At 40.3% G+C, this 16,344-nt stretch overlaps 1 protein-coding gene across 5 annotated transcripts in view; it reads left to right on the top strand.

Moving 5' to 3' along the window:
• The window catches only part of NINL (ninein like), a 191,251-nt gene that overhangs the window by 38,776 nt on the left and 136,131 nt on the right, over window positions 1–16,344 (top strand). The window contains exon 2 of one of the 5 annotated variants that reach the window (XM_081291938.1): window positions 15,177–15,273. The exons of the other annotated variants lie outside the window; for them this stretch is intronic. The gene's annotated coding sequence lies outside the window, so the exon portion shown is untranslated. The remainder of the gene's footprint in view (window positions 1–15,176; window positions 15,274–16,344) is intronic. 5 annotated transcript variants of the gene reach the window in all.

Below are 16,344 nucleotides of genomic sequence, written 5' to 3'. Positions count from 1 at the left end.
TTGTGGTCATGACTTAGGATGTCATTGGAATGCTAATGCTGTTTTCTCTCTAGAGGAGAAGAAATCATCCAAGGCCTCATATTTTTTTCCAGTTTTAGATGTATTGGCACACAAAGTACTCAGGCCCAGGAGGAGCTATGATAATATGAAAGAAAAACACGCAGTGTAAGCAAGCTGCCCAGGATTCCTGATGTTGGAGTTATCAGACACAGATTTTTAAGTAATGAAACAGACTGTGTTGCTGGAGATAACAGACAGGATTGAGAATTCCTGCAGAAAACTAAACTATTAAGATGGGCAAAATATCTTGTAAAATATTAATTCTAGGGATTAAAAAATGCAATAACTAACATTAACTTAGTGGATATATTTAACAGTGGAAAAGGCGCAGCTTCAGACTATCCAGGAAATATTCAGATTGAAGCCTGGGGTGATAAAATGATGGGAAATAGACACAGGAGATGCCCTGTGAGGTCTGACATGTCTATAATTGGAGTCCTGGGAGGAGGCAGGGAGAATAGGGCAAAAGCCATTTTTGAAGAATTGATGACTGGTCCTGTGAGTCTCAGAAAAGATAAATATGTACCTTCAAATGTCATGGTGAAACCTATGATTTCTTACCTTCAAAGTGGAATAGGGTTCTTTAAGAGTTTTTAACAGTTTAGTGCTGTTGTGACCTGAAATTTTAATACTGCATGTCATCAAGTACACATTCTACAAAGAAGGGAGGCCCTCTCCTGGCTTCCTACTTTGTTGAACATCATTTGCCCTCTCTTGCTCGGCTGATGTTTTGTGTGTCTAGATGTGAACCAGATTTTGGTACTGTGTATAAATTGCCACATGAAGCTTCTGTATGCAAGTACTGTTATTCTATTGTGGGGATGTACTTTGGTCTCTTTCATGAGCCTACATTCTGTTAAGGTGGTAGAAATTTCATCTTGATATATTCAGAAGTTATCCTGGAGTTGTTTCTCAACTAATGGTCCTTATGTGTTATTGAGGCACAAGTTGCGTTCTCTCCACTCTGACAACTAGTTGTTCAAGTTGTCTTTGGGACTTGAGTTCTTATGGGTCCCTAATAGCCCTCCTTCCTATTCCGGTGCTCTCCTGAGTCCATTTGTCTTTCTCCATGGTTCCTTGATTGTTCCTCCTGCCAGCTGCTAGACTCATGTTAAGGCTCCTATCCCGCTCCTGACCTCTGCCTAGAAGAGTGAATTCCTGCTTGTTTTCCCCAAAACTATCTGAAGAGGGCCTGTGTTACATTGTTCAGGGGGAGTCTTACTTGTAAATTATTTGCAACTTTTGGCAGCTCTCCAGGGACTAGCCCTTTGAATCTCCAACACCAACAAGTGTCTCTCTGATTGTGTCATTCTGCTTCATCTTTCCTTTTTCTGAGGCTGCATATACAGAAGATCCTCCTGTTGCTCAAGTGGGCCAGTGACCCAGGAGCAGCAAACTGTGTCAACACCACAAGGCTACTATTTCAGAGCTTCATCCCATCCCACATGTGCCTGAGATGCAGTCTGTTTTCTCATTGTCTTCCCTGTAAGTGATGGACCTTTTTCTTCACCCAAGCTCACTTGACCAGGTGCATTACTATGTGGTTGTCTTAAAGGAATAAGGTTTTATCTGGGCTTTACTTTGAAAATGTGTTAATGCTGACCTAAGAGCTGCATTTATTTTACACCTCCACTAAAGCATGGAAGGAAAAAATATATTTTTTTGCCATAGGATGATTATTTTTAAAAAAATCTTTAATATAAAAGACAGTCAGAAAATATCTTTCCAGATGTTACCCACATGTCATTACAGATGGCAGATGCACAGAGAAATAGGGACACCAATGTTTGTTCCTTCTGTATGTCCTCAGTCCTGACAAGGATCAGTGCGTGGCACCATTTAAAATGCCATTTCCTCAACCCTTGCCTTAGATCACACACTTCTTTTCTAGAAGTACTTCTGAGGCCAGGTAAGACCCTAGCATAAGAAAAGAAAGAAGACACAAAGAAATTCATACTAGCCCTGATTGGTTCCCACAAGGGGAAAATAACTGTCAGGCATAGTGGGAAAGCTGTGGTGAGCAAGGTCCCCTGCAGCCATTGCCTCCTTTGCAGAAGTGAGAGTCTGAGCTGGTATGAGTTTGTCTGAGACACCCCAAGGAGAGTGGTGATGCAGGGTTGGCTTTCTTGAATGTCGCCCATGGACTATAGCTAGACCCCATCATCCAATTACCCCAGATAGCATGATTATTGACCTTCAATAGGTATGCTGATCCCTACTCAAACTTGTCATTGAAACTGTAAGAACCAATCAGAGCCAGTGTGAATATTTTTTGTTTGTTTGTTTCCTTTCTTTCCTGCTCATTCCCTCTGTTTTTCTCTCTTGGACATACCTTGGAGCGTAGATCCTTCTAGGAACCTTTCAAGTCTTGTGACGAGGCAACTCTAGACCTGGCCAAATTTACTTTGTATCTGAAGGTGCTTCCCAAGCAACTCATCCTTGTGGCCCCTCTGTGATTCTGACAGAAGAGTCTGGAGTATATGTGTCCTTCCACATATTGCCAGTGAGGCTGGGAACAAAAGCTCTGGAATCAGTCTAGTGTTTGATCAATAGGATAAGGATACAGCTGATATTACAAATGCAGAGGATTGGGTATTACGTTTTTTTAAAGTAAACTTTTAACTTGAGTGGAAAGAAAAGAGAAATGAGGAAAGATCTAAGGAAAATACCTTTCTATTTCTTTTTTCTTTTTGTAGTTGTACACAATAACTTTTATTTATTTATTTATTTGTTTGTTTATTTATTTATTTATTTATTTTTATGTGGTACTGAGGATCGAACCCAGGACCTTGCATGTGTGAGGCGAGAGCTCTACCCCTGAGCCATAACCCCAGTCCTACCTTTCCATTTCTTACATCTGTTAGGGGGCTGATTCTTTTTTTTTTTTTTTTTTAAGTAAAAATGATACGAGTGAGTATTCGCAAAACAGATTGCTTCTGTTCTTTTCATTGTCTTGTCAAAGTCGAATTTATATTTCATCTACTTTATTTTATTCCTTTGGCTTTAAAAGTAATTCCTTTTGTTGTTTTTAGTTAGTTTGCTTGTTTTTGTGGTGCTGGGGGATTAAACCCATACTAGGCAAGCACTTTATCACTGAGCTACAGCCCCAGTAGTATATATGTATATTTTGTATAAAATATGTTTACTTATATTTACATATATTTTATATAAAGGGGACTATCCTTTTTTAAGTACATGTTTGCAGATGGACATGTATAGTAAGCCTAGCCTGCTAAATATTACCTTAATATTACTACCTTCTAAGTTCTGAAATTGACCTTACTTTTGACTCTTCTTGTGTGGTGTTGAGTATCTTATGTTAAGCATATTAATGTGCTTATTGTCAATTAATATGCCTTCCTTGTGAAGCATATGCTAATTAAAAAAATAAAACATCATGGGCTGGGGATGTGACTCAAGCGGTAGCGCACTCGCCTGGTATGCGTGCGACCCGGGTTCGATCCTCAGCACCACATACAAACAAAGATGTTGTGTCTGCCGAGAACTAAAATAAATAAATATTAAAATAAAATAAAACATCTTAAGAAATGGGGTCTTGTATTGTCCAGGCTGGCCCTGAACTTGTAGGCTTAAGTGATTCTTCTGTCTCAACCCCTTGAGTAACTGGGACCATTACCATGCCCAGCTTCATTAAATTTGATACTGATAAATTACTGTTCATAGAGGTTGCCCAGATTTATATTCTGAACAGCACTGTATAAGGCCTGTTTTTCCCAAGTCTTTTACCAACAGTGTGACAGTCTATTACAAGCTGAGTTGTATCCCCCCAAATTCATAAGTTGAAGCTCTAACCCCAAGTATTTCAAAATGTGGAGATAGGATTTTTTTATTCTAATTTGTTAATATATGACAGCAGAATGCATTACAATTCATATTACACATATATAGCACAATTTTTCTTATCTCTGTTTGTATACAAAGTATATTCACACCATTCCTGTCTTCATACATGTACTTAGGGTAACGATGTCCATCTCATTCCACCATCTTTTCTACCCCCATTCCCCCCTCCCTTCGGATCCCACCCCTTTCCCTATCTAGAATTCATCTAATCTTCTCATGCTTCCCCACAACCCTATTATGAATCAACCTCCTTACATCACAGAAAACATTCAGCATTTGGTTTTTTGGGATTGGCTAACTTCACTTAGCATTATTTTCTCCAACTCTATCCATTTACCTGCAAATGCCATGATTTTATTTTTTTAATATTGAATAATATTCTGTTGTGTATATATACTACTTTTCTTTATCCATTCATCTATGAAGGGCATCTAGATGAATTCCACTGTTTAGCTATTGTGAATTGGGAGATAGCTTTTTTAAGAGGTAGTTAAAATAAGTGCTCACAGAACACTTCTGACACTAAATGTGTGATTGTCTACACCAAGTAGTTCTCCAGTCTCTGCACACACCTACTGGATGTTCTACAATTTATTGCAAATCGCCTTCTATTTGGTGTTAGCATAGACCCCCCAGGCTAAAGGTTCTCTACCAGCTTCTCCCACTTCTGATGCCAGGGTATTGTCCTGTGTTTCTGACTGACTGGCTATAAATTGGAGCTTCTAGAACTTCATCCTAAGGATTGATAATTTGCTTAGACAACTCACAGAATTCAGGGACACTTCTACTTACATTTATTGATTAATTATAAAAGGATTTTATAAAGGATATAGATGAACAGACAGATGCAGAGAGCTACTGGGCTCAATTTCCAGCCCCTTCCTGGAGAATGGGGGTGGGGTAGAAAGTCCCGCCCTCTAATCACCTGATTGGTTCCTCTGATCAGCCTTTCCCTCCTAGAGTCCTCTCTAGCATAAACTCTGGTGTAGTCCTAAGGTGTTTATAAATATCAAAAGATATTTTCTCCTCCCTGCCCCCCCCACCCCCTTACTCCTGCTTCTAGTCACAGCAAGTATGTTTTTTTCTCGGAGGACACTTGAGTATTAAATATTTTTAGACACACAATCCTCTTATCAGAAGAGGATTGATTTCAAGACCACTGTGGATACCAACACCCACAGATGCACAAATTCCTTTTGTTTGCATATAATCTACCTATATTTATCTTCCCTTTATTTTTTTGTTTGTTTATTTAATTTTTGGGTAGGGGATTGAACCCAGGGGTGCTTAACCATTGAGCCACAGCCATAGCACTTTTTAATTTTTAAAAAAATGTGTTTTAGTTATATGTGACAGTAGAATGCACTTTAACACATCATATATAATGGAGTACAATTTGTCAAATCTTCTGGTTGTACATGATGTAGAATCACACTGGTCATATAGTTATATATGTATATATGGTAATAATGTCTGATTCATTCTACTATCCTTCCTACCCTCATAACCCTCCCTTCACTCCCTACTCCCTAATCTACAGTAACTCTATTCTTCCCATCGCCCTCCCTGACCACCCCCCCATTGTGAATTAGCATCTGTATATCAGAGAAAACATTTGGCTTTTAATTTGGGGGGATTGGCTTATTTCCCTTAGCATGATATTCTCCAGCTCCATCCATTTACTGGCCGATGCCATAATTTCATTCTTCTTTAAGGCTGAGTAATATTCCATCACACATATATAATATATCACATTTATTTTATCCATTTACCTGTTGAAGGGCACCTAGATTGGTTACATAGTTTACCTATTGTGAATTGGGCTGCTATAACTATTGATGTGGCTACATCACTGTAGAATGCTGATTTTAAGTCCTTTGGGTATAAACTGAGAAATGGGATAGCTGGGTCAAATAATGGTTCGTTCTGAGTAATCTCCGTACTGCTTTCCAAAGTGGTTGTACCAATTTTCAATCCCTCCAGTAATGTATGAATGTGTGTTTTCCCCACATCCTCACCAACACATATTGTTGCTTGTATTCTTAATAACTGCCATTCTGACTGGAGTGAGATAAAATCTTAGAGTAGTTTGATTTGCATTTCTATAATTGCTAAAGATGTTGGACATTTTTCATATATTTGTTGATTGATTATATTTCTTCTGTGAAGTATCTGTTCAGTTTATTAGCCCATTTATTGATTGGGTTATTTGTTTTTTTGGTGTTAAGTTTTTTGAGTTCTTTATATATCTTGGAGATTAATGCTCTGTCTGAGGTGAATGTGATAAATATTTTCTCCCATTCTGTAGGCTCTCTCTTCATGTTATTGATAGTTTCCTTTAATGAGGAGAAGCTTTTTAGTCTGAATCCATCCCATTTATTGATTCTTGATTTTACTTCTTGCACTTTAGGAGTCTTTTTAAGGAAGTCAGATTTTAAGCTGACATGATAAAGATTTGGACCTACTTTTGCTTCTATTAGGTGCAGAGTCTCTGGTCTAGTGCCTAAGTCTTTGATGCACTTTGAGTTGAGTTTTGTGCAGGGTGAAAGATAGGGGTTAAGTTTCATTTTGTTACATGTGGATTTCCAATTTTCCCATCACCATTTATTGAACAGGCTATCTCCAGTGATTGTTTTTGGCACCTTTGTCTAGAATGAGATAACTGTATTTATGTGAGTTTGTCTTGGTGTCTTCTGTTTTGTACCATTTGTCTACTTGTCCATTTTGGTTCCAGTACCATGCTGTTTTTATTACCATGGCTCTGTAGTTCAGTTTAAGGTCTGGTATTGTGATGCCTCCTGTTTCACTCTTCTTGCTAAAGATTGTTTTGGCTATTCTGGGTTTTCAATTTTTCCAAATGAATTTCAGGATTGCTTTTTCTAGTTCTATGAAGAATATCATTGGAATTTTAATTGGAAGTGCATTAAATCTGTATAACACTTTTGGTAGTTTGGCCAATTTGACAACATTAATTCTGCCTATCCAGGAGTATGGGAAGTTTTTCCATCTTTTAAGGTCGTCTTCAATTTCTGTATTTAGTGCTCTGTAATTTTCATTGAAGAAGTCTTTTACCTCTTTTGTTAGATTGATTCCCAAGTTTTTTTTTGTTTGTTTCTTAGCTATTGCGAAAGAGGTAATTTTCCTAATTTCTCTTTCAGTAGACTCCTCACTGATTTATAGGAACACATTTGACTTATGGGTATTTATTTTATAACCTGCTAGTTTGCTGAATTCATTTATGAGTTTTAGAAGTTTTCAGGTGGAATTTTTTGGCTCTTCTAAGTATAGAATCATGTCATTGGCAAATAGTCATAGTTTGAGTTCTTTTCCTATTCGTATCCCTTTAATTTCTTTCTTCTGTCTAATTGCTCTGGATAGAGTTTCAAAGACGATGTTGAATAGAAGTGGTAAAAGAGGGCTTCCCTGTCTTGTTCCAATTTTTAGAGGGAATACTGTAAAATTTTCTCCATTTAGAATAATGTTGGCTTTGGGTTTAGCATATATAGCTCCTACAATGTTGAGGTATGTTCCTGCTATCCCTAGTTTTTCAAGTGTTTTTTTTTTTAATTATTTTATTGTTGGTTGTTCAAAACATTACATAGTTCTTATTATACCATATTTCACAGATTGATTCAAGTGGGTTATGAACTCCCATTTTTACCCCGTATACAGATTGCTGTGTCACATCAGTTACATTTCCATTGATTTACAAATTGCCTTTCTAGTGACTGATGTATTCTGCTGTCTATCCCATTCTCCACTGTCCCCTCACCCCTCTCCTCCCCTCCTCTCCCCTACTCTCTCTCCATCCCCTCTACTATAAATCGTTTCTTCCACTTATATAATTTTTCTCCTACTCCTCCTTTCCTCTTATATGTAATTGTGTATAACCCTGAGGCTCACCTTCCAGTTCCATGCAATTTCCCTTAACTCTCACTTTCCCTCCCGCCTATCATCCCTGTTTAATGTTATTCTTCTTCTCCAGCTCTTCGTCTCTACCCTGTCCTTGGTTACTCCCCTTATATCAAAGAAGACATTTGACATTTGTTTTTTAAGGATTGGCTAGCTTCACTTAGCATAATCTGCTCTAATGCCATCCATTTCCCTCCAAATTCTATGATTTTGTCATTTCTTATTGCAGAGTAATACTCCATTGTGTATAAATGCCACATTTTTTTAATCCATTCATCTATTGAAGGGCTTCTAGGTTGGTTCCACAATCTTGCTATCGTGAATTGTGCTGCTATGAACATCGATGTAGCAGTGTCCCTGTAGCATGCTCTTGTTAGGTCTTTAGGGAATAGACCGAGGAGGGGAATAGCTGGGTCAAATGGTGGTTCCATTCCCAACTTTCCAAGAAATCTCCATACTGCTTTCCAAATTGGCTGCACCATTTTGCAGTCCCACCAACAATGAACAAGTGTACCCATTTCCCCGCATCCTCGCCAGCACTTGTTGTTGTTGGATTTCTTAATGGCTGCCAATCTTACTGGAGTGAGATGGTATCTTAGGGTGGTTTTGATTTGCATTTCTCTGACTGCTAGCGATGTTGAGCATTTTTTCATGTACTTGTTGATTGATTGTGTGTCCTCCTCTGAGAAGTGTCTGTTCAGGTCCTTGGCCCATTTGTTGATTGGGTTATTTGTTATCTTGTTATCTAATTTTTTGAGTTCTTTGTATACTCTGGATATTAGGGCTCTATCTGAAGTGTGTGGGGTAAAGATTTGTTCCCAGGATGTAGGCTCCCTGTTTATCTCTCTTATTGTTTCTTTTGTTGAGAGAAAACTTCTTAGTTTGAGTAAGTCCCATTTGTTGATTCTGGTTGTTAACTCTTGCGCTATGGGTGTCCTATTGAGGAATTTAGGGCCTGACCCCACAGTATGTAGATCATAGCCGACTTTTTCTTCTATCAGACGCCGTGTCTCTGATTTAATATCGAGCTCCTTGATCCATTTTGAGTTAACTTTTGTGCATGGCGAGAGAAAGGGATTCAGTTTCATTTTGATGCAAATGGATTTCCAGTTTTCCCAGCACCATTTGTTGAAGATGCTATCCTTCCTCCATTGCATGCTTTTAGCCCCTTTATCAAATATAAGATAGTTGTAGTTTTGCGGATTGGTTACTGTGTCTTCTATTCTGTACCATTGGTCCACTCGCCTGTTTTGGTACCAGTACCATGCTGTTTTTGTTACTATTGCTCTGTAGTATAGTTTGAAGTCTGGTATCGCTATACCGCCTGATTCACACTTCCTGCTTAGCATTGTTTTTGCTATTCTGGGTCTTTTATTATTCCATATGAATTTCCTGATTGTTTTATCTATTTCTACAAGAAATGCTGTTGGGATTTTGATTGGGATAGCATTGAACTTATAGAGAACTTTTGGTAATATCGCCATTTTGATGATGTTAGTTCTGCCTATCCATGAGCAGGGTATATTTTTCCATCTTCTGAGGTCTTCTTCTATGTCTCTTTTTAGGGTTCTGTAGTTTTCATTGTATAGGTCTTTCACCTCTTTTGTTAGATTGATTCCCAGGTATTTTATTTTTTGGGGGGATATTGTGAATGGAGTAGTTGTCCTCATTTCTGTTTCAGAGGATTTGTCGCTGATATACAGGAATGCATTTGATTTATGCGTGTTGATTTTATATCCCGCCACTTTGCTGAATTCATTTATTAACTCTAATAGTTTCTTTGTAGACCCTTTTGGGTCTGTTAGGTATAGAATCATATCGTCTGCAAATAGTGATACTTTAAGTTCTTCTTTTCCTATTTTTATGCCTTTAATTTCTTTCGTCTGTCTAATTGCTCTGGCCAGTGTTTCGAGGACTATGTTGAACAGAAGTGGTGAGAGAGGGCATCCCTGTCTTGTACCAGATCTTAGAGGGAATGCCTTCAATTTTTCTCCATTCAGGATGATGCTGGCCTGTGGCTTATCATAGATTGCTTTAACAATGTTGAGGAATGATCCTGTTATCCCTAATTTTTCTAGAGTTTTGAACATAAAGGGATGCTGTACTTTGTCGAATGCCTTTTCTGCATCTATCGAGATGATCATATGGTTCTTATTTTTAAGTCTATTGATGTGGTGAATAACATTTATTGATTTCCGTATATTGAACCAGCCTTGCATCCCAGGGATGAATCCTACTTGATCATGGTGTATAATTTTTTTGATATGTTTTTGAATCCGATTCGCCAGAATTTTATTGAGGATTTTTGCATCTAGGTTCATTAGAGATATAGGTCTGTAGTTTTCTTTCTTTGAAGTGTCTCTGTCTGGTTTAGGCATCAGGGTGATGTTGGCCTCGTAGAATGTATTTGGAAGTTCTCCCTCTTTTTCTATTTCCTGAAATAGCTTGAAAAGTATTGGTGTTAGTTCCTCTTTAAAGGTTTTGTAAAATTCTGCTGTATACCCATCCGGTCCTGGGCTTTTCTTAGTTGGTAGTCTTTTGATGGTTTCTTCTATTTCCTCTATTGTTATTGGTCTGTTTAGGTTGTCTATATCTTCCTGACTCAACCTGGGCAGATCATATGACTTAAGAAATTTATCGATGCCTTCACTATCTTCTATTTTATTGGAGTATAAGGATTCAAAGTAATTTCTGATTATCTTCTGTATTTCTGAAGTGTCTGTTGTGATATTGCCTTTTTCATCCCGTATGCTAGTAATTTGGGTTCTCTCTCTTCTTCTCTTCGTTAGCATGGCTAAGGGTCTGTCAATTTTATTTATTTTTTCAAAGAACCAACTTTTGGTTTTGTCAATTTTTTCAATTGTTTCTTTTGTTTCAATTTCATTAATTTCAGCTCTGATTTTAATTATTTCTTGCCTTCTACTTCTTTTGCTGTTATTTTGCTCTTCTTTTTCTAGGATTTTGAGATGAAGTATGAGATCATTTATTTGTTGGTTTTTTCTTTTTTTAAGGAATGAACTCCAAGCAATGAATTTTCCTCTTAAAACTGCTTTCAATGTGTCCCATAGATTCCGATATGTTGTGTCAGTGTTTTCATTTATCTCTAAGAATTTTTTAATTTCCTCCTTGATGTCTTCTATGACCCATTGGTCATTCAGTAACCTATTGTTCATTCTCCACGTGGTGCATGATTTTTCCTTCCTTCTTTTATCGTTGATTTTCAGTTTCATTCCATTATGATCAGATAGGATGCATGGTATTATTTCTACTCCTTTATATTGTCTAAGAGTTGCCCTGTGACATAATATATGATCTATTTTTGTGAAGGATCCATGTGCTGCTGAGAAAAATGTGTAACTACTTGATGTTGGGTGGTATATTCTATATATGTCAATTAAGTCTAGGTTGTTAATTGTTTTGTTGAGATCTATAGTTTCCTTATTTAACTTTTGTTTGGAAGATCTGTCCAGTGGTGAGAGAGGTGTGTTGAAGTCTCCCATGATTATTGTATGGTGGTCTATTAGACTCTTGTACTTGAGAAGAGTTTGCTTGATGAACGTAGCTGCACCATTGTTTGGGGCATATATATTTATGATTGTTATGTCTTGTTGGTGTATGGTTCCCTTGAGCAGTATGCAGTGTCCCTCTTTATCCTTTTTGATTAATTTTGGCTTGAAATCTATTTTGTTTGATATGAGTATGGACACTCCTGCTTGTTTCCGCAGTCCATATGAGTGGAATGATTTTTCCCAGCCTTTCCCCTTCAGTCTATGTATATCTTTTCCTATCAAATGCGTCTCCTGTAGGCAACATATTGTTGGATCTTGTTTTGTGATCCATTCGACTAGCCTGTGTCTCTTAATTGGTGAGTTTAAGCCATTAACATTTAGGGTTATTATTGAGATTAGGTTTGTTCCTCCAGTCATATTTGTTTATTTATGTTACTAAACCTGATTAGTTTTCCTCTTTGGTTACTTTCCCCCCTTTACTGTCCTACCTCCCACTGATGGTTTTCAATGTTATTTTCAGTTTCCTCTTCCTGTAATGTTTTGCCAAGGATTTTTTGAAGAGATGGTTTTCTAGCTGCGAATTCTTTTAACTTTTGTTTATCGTGAAAGGTTTTAATTTCATCTTCCATCCTGAAGCTTAATTTCGCTGGATACACGATTCTTGGTTGGAGCCCATTTTCTTTCAGTGTTTGAAATATGTTATTCCAGGATCTTCTAGCTTTCAGAGTCTGTGTTGAGAGATCAGCTGTTATCCTGATTGGTTTGCCCCTAAATGTAATCTGCTTTCTTTCTCTTGTAGCTTTTAAAATTCTCTCCTTATTCTGTATGTTGGGCATCTTCATTATAATGTGTCTAGGTGTGGATCTCTTATGATTTTGCACTTTTGGCATCCTGTAGGCTTCTAGGATATGGGATTCTGTTTCATTCTTCAAGTCTGGGAAGTTTTCTCGTATTATTTCATTGAATAGATTGTTCATTCCTCTGGTTTGGAGCTCTGTGCCCTCCTGTATCCCAATGACTCTTAAGTTTGGCCTTTTAATGTTATCCCATATCTCTTGGATGTTCTGCTCATGGTTTCTTAGCAGTCTTGCTGAACTGTCTATGTTCTTCTCAAGTTGAAATACTTTGTCTTCATTGTCTGATGTTCTATCTTCTAAGTGATCTATTCTGCTGGTAGTATTGTCAATTGAGGTTTTAAGTTGGTTTATTGCTTCCTGCATTTCTAGGATTTCTATTTGTTTGTTCTTTATTACTTCTAACTCCCTGTGAAATTGATCTTTTACTTCCTGGATTTGTTTCTGTAGTTCCTTGTCAATGTGATCTTTCATTGTCTGATTTTGCTGTCTCATGTCTTCCTTGAGAGTCCAGATCATCTGAAGCATGTATATCCTGAACTCTTTATCTGACATTCCATCTGTTGCAGCTATTACCTCTTCTAGGGTTGAGTTGACCTGCATTGCTTGTGGTCCTTTCTTTCCTTGTCTTTTCATGTTGCTTGCGTTTCTTTCTGCTTCGTGAAACTGTTGTGTTTTTGAAATTTTTCCCCCTGTTTATTTTTGTTGCTCTTGTATATTTGGGATATCTCTCTTGTAGGGCGGGTAGTGGCTGGGAACCTCCTCTAATCAGGGTGATCTATATACTACGCTGGTTGGTCGTAGGTCTGCCCGCCCTGCGGGCACGGGTGGCTGCTCTACTCTGCCCCCACTCCAATTGCGGTGACGTTCCTACCACGTCCTCGGATCGTTGGTCCTGATCCGGACGTGGGCAGCAGCTCTTCTCCACCCCTACTCCAATTGATGTGACGTGTCTACCACGCTGGTCGGCCTCCAAGCCTGATCCGCCGGTGGGTCTCAGATCTGCCCACCCTGCGGGCCTGGGCGGCAGTTCTGCTCAACCCCCACTCCCAGTGGGGGTACCTAACTGCCTCTCCAACGGGTCTCTGGGCTCCTTCCGGATGCTGGCGGCGGCTCTGTTCAACCCCCACTCCAACCAGTGTGACGTGACTGCCTCGATGCTACTCGTCCACTACACTGGCCGGCTGCCGAGCCTGTCCTGCCAGTGGGACGCAGGACTGCCTACCTTGCAGGGTCAGACGGCAGCTCTTCACGGCCTCTACTCCAAGTGGGTTGACTTGGCTACCCTGCCGTCGGGTTGCTGGTCCTGTTCCAGGCGTGGGCGGCTACTCTCCTTGGCCCCAGCTGCAGTTGGGGTGTCGCGATACCACACCGGCGGGACCCTTAGCCTGCTCTGGGCACAGGAGGCAGCTCCACTCTGCCCTCCAGGCCCCCGCAGCACCCAGCAGGACCCGGAACAAAAAGCAGTCCCTGTAGGATCCCCAACCGTGAGCCAGAGCCGCTTTGGGAGCCAGGAGCCGGTCTCTCAGATCCCCGCCACTTTCTGCTAGGAGCAGGCTCCTCAGGGCAACCGCCGCGGGTTCCCCAATCCCAGGTCAGTGCCGTCCCGGGAGCCCAAGCCTGGCTGCACCAGACTCTCCCTGCTAGGTGCCCAAGCCTGGCCGCACCAAACTCTCCCTGCTCGGTGTACGCTCCCCTGGGAGCAGAGTCTAAGACACACTTCCCGCGGGCTCTCCAGCTCCGGGTCAAAACTGTTCCAGGAGACAGAGTCCCGCTGCCCCTCGTCGCAAGTTTCACTTGTGGCTGGCCTCAGCTCGCGGTCCCCGCAGGCTCCGCGGCCCTGGGCTCAAGCAGCCACGAACCCAGCCTCTCTGATCCCTGCCACACTCTGCTCGGAGCAGGCTCCACAGAGGTACCCCAGCCTCAGGCCCAGGCGGCCCCCGCCCGGGCCTGGCAGCTCCAACCTCTCCCAGCTCAGTGTGTGCTCAGACAGGGGCAGGGTCAAAGACACAGTCGCCGCGGGTTCCGTAGCCCCGGGCCAAGAAGGATCTCCCGCCCTGGGCCAAAGCAACCCGGGGAACTAGAATCTGGCCGCTCAAAGTCCGGCGCCCGCCTTGCCAGGGGTGAGGCCTGAAGAGTATTCTCCTCAGAGTTTCCAATCCCGAGCCTGAGCGATCTGTCTGCGCGACGCAGGCAAATACCAGCCTGGAATCACCTGTTCTGTAGTTGAATGAGCTGAGATCAGTAGAAAGCAGGGATGATTGCGTCAGCTCTCCATGATGGCGGCTGCAGTTCTCCTGCGTGTTCCGACCGGTGTCGGGAAACGAACTGGACCGATTCTCTCCTGTATTTCAAAGCTGGAATTCAGCACTCAGCGCGGCTAGTGTGCCACTGGCAGGAGCCTGCAGAATCCGCTTCGCTGTAATCCCTCTCTGGTAACTCGCGGCTAATTAACTCGGGCGCGTCCCGGACTCCATCCACGGGGCGGTCCGCCGACCAAGTACTGCTTCGCTCCGTGCGGAGAAATCGCCCGCTACCAAGCCCCTGCAGCCGAATCCCGCGCGCTGGAATTTTGACCTCTAGATTCTGGAGCACTTCAATTTCACTGGGGATTCCCACCAAGGTAGCCTTCAGCCATTTCACCTCTTGTTTCTCCCACACAGTGGCGCAGCGTACTGGTGTGCTGGACTCCCTTGGCCGCCATCTTCCTACATTCTCCCAAGTGTTTTTTTTAACATGAAGGGATGCTGTATTTTATCAAATGCTTTTTTAGCCACAGCCCTTTTTATATTTTATTTTGAAACAGGGTCTTGCAAAGTTGCTTTAGGCTCTTGCTCAGATGAGACGCTGGGATTAAAGGCATGTGCCACTGTGCCTGGCATTTTATTTTATTTTATTTTGGTACAAGTGATTGAACCTAGGGGTATTTAACCACTGAGTAACATCCCCGGTTATTTTTTAATTTATTTTGAAACAGGGTCATGCTAATTTGCATAGGGTCTCCCTAACTTGCTGAAGCTGTCCTTAAATTTGTGATCCTCCAGCCACAGCCTCCCAAATCACTGGGACTACAGGTATGTGCCACCATGCCCAGCTCCCTTCCCTATGTTTTAAATCTTATCTAGATTATTTGTAATACTTAATACAATGTAAATGTTATATAAATAGTTGTTATACTGTATTGTTTAAGGAATAACAAGAAAAATATCTGTATATATTAAATACAGATGCATTCCCCTACCCCCTATGTATTTGCTACACACCCCCTCCCTTTTTTTTTCCAATTTCCAACTGAGTTTAATCCTTGGTTACTAAGTCATTCTCTCCAAATTATTGCTTTCTCCAAAAATATGTTCCCTCCATATGCCAGGAAGTTAGGTACAAAAGCTTGGGAATGCAATTTTTAAGTATAGATCCTATGGTAAATAGTGAAATGCCTTTAAAGATAACTTTCCTCCCAAGCAGTATATTTTACAAAACAGGGTTTCTTGCATTTGTATTATCAAAAATTACTTTTAAAAAAATGAATGTAATAAGACACTGGCATATTAAACATACTGCATTCTCCTTTACATTGGAATCCACACTGATAACAAAAATATAGTGTGCATTGAAGCATTTCAGTAACCATTAATGAGACAGCAAGTATGTTTTATTCTGTGAGGACTCTTGATATTAAATTATTTTTAGACACATAAAGGTATAACTTGATAGCAAAAGCAGTATGGATTTATTTTGCTAGTATTTTGACAATTAAATTGGATTGCTAATAACTCTGTAGTGATAGATATAAAACAGTAGTGATAGATATAAAAATTCAGACAGGTGTTCTTTTATAAACCTAGTAGTATTTACGTTATGTAGTCTGGGAGAGATTTTAAGGTTTCAGATGGAATGTTAGGTTTGTAAGTTTTCTTTATAGAATCTCAGATCCTCTTGAGGGGGTGTGGAATATACCTGCATTCATTAGCTTAAAATCAACGTAGTCTTAACCTGAGTAATTTGCACAGAAGTGAATGTCATGATTTAAAGTCGAGATCTATGTTAAATTGAAATGCATCCTTTCCAATCTTTGGGATTTCCCCATTTTTGAAATGTATGAAACTTAGAAAACAGCTGGGTTCAGTGGCCCACACCTCTAATCT

This window comes from Spermophilus citellus (assembly GCF_964194105.1).
Source record: "Spermophilus citellus genome assembly, chromosome: 4".
NCBI classification, from domain to species: Eukaryota; Metazoa; Chordata; class Mammalia; order Rodentia; family Sciuridae; genus Spermophilus; species Spermophilus citellus.
This window is presented reverse-complemented; position numbering and strand designations above follow the sequence as displayed.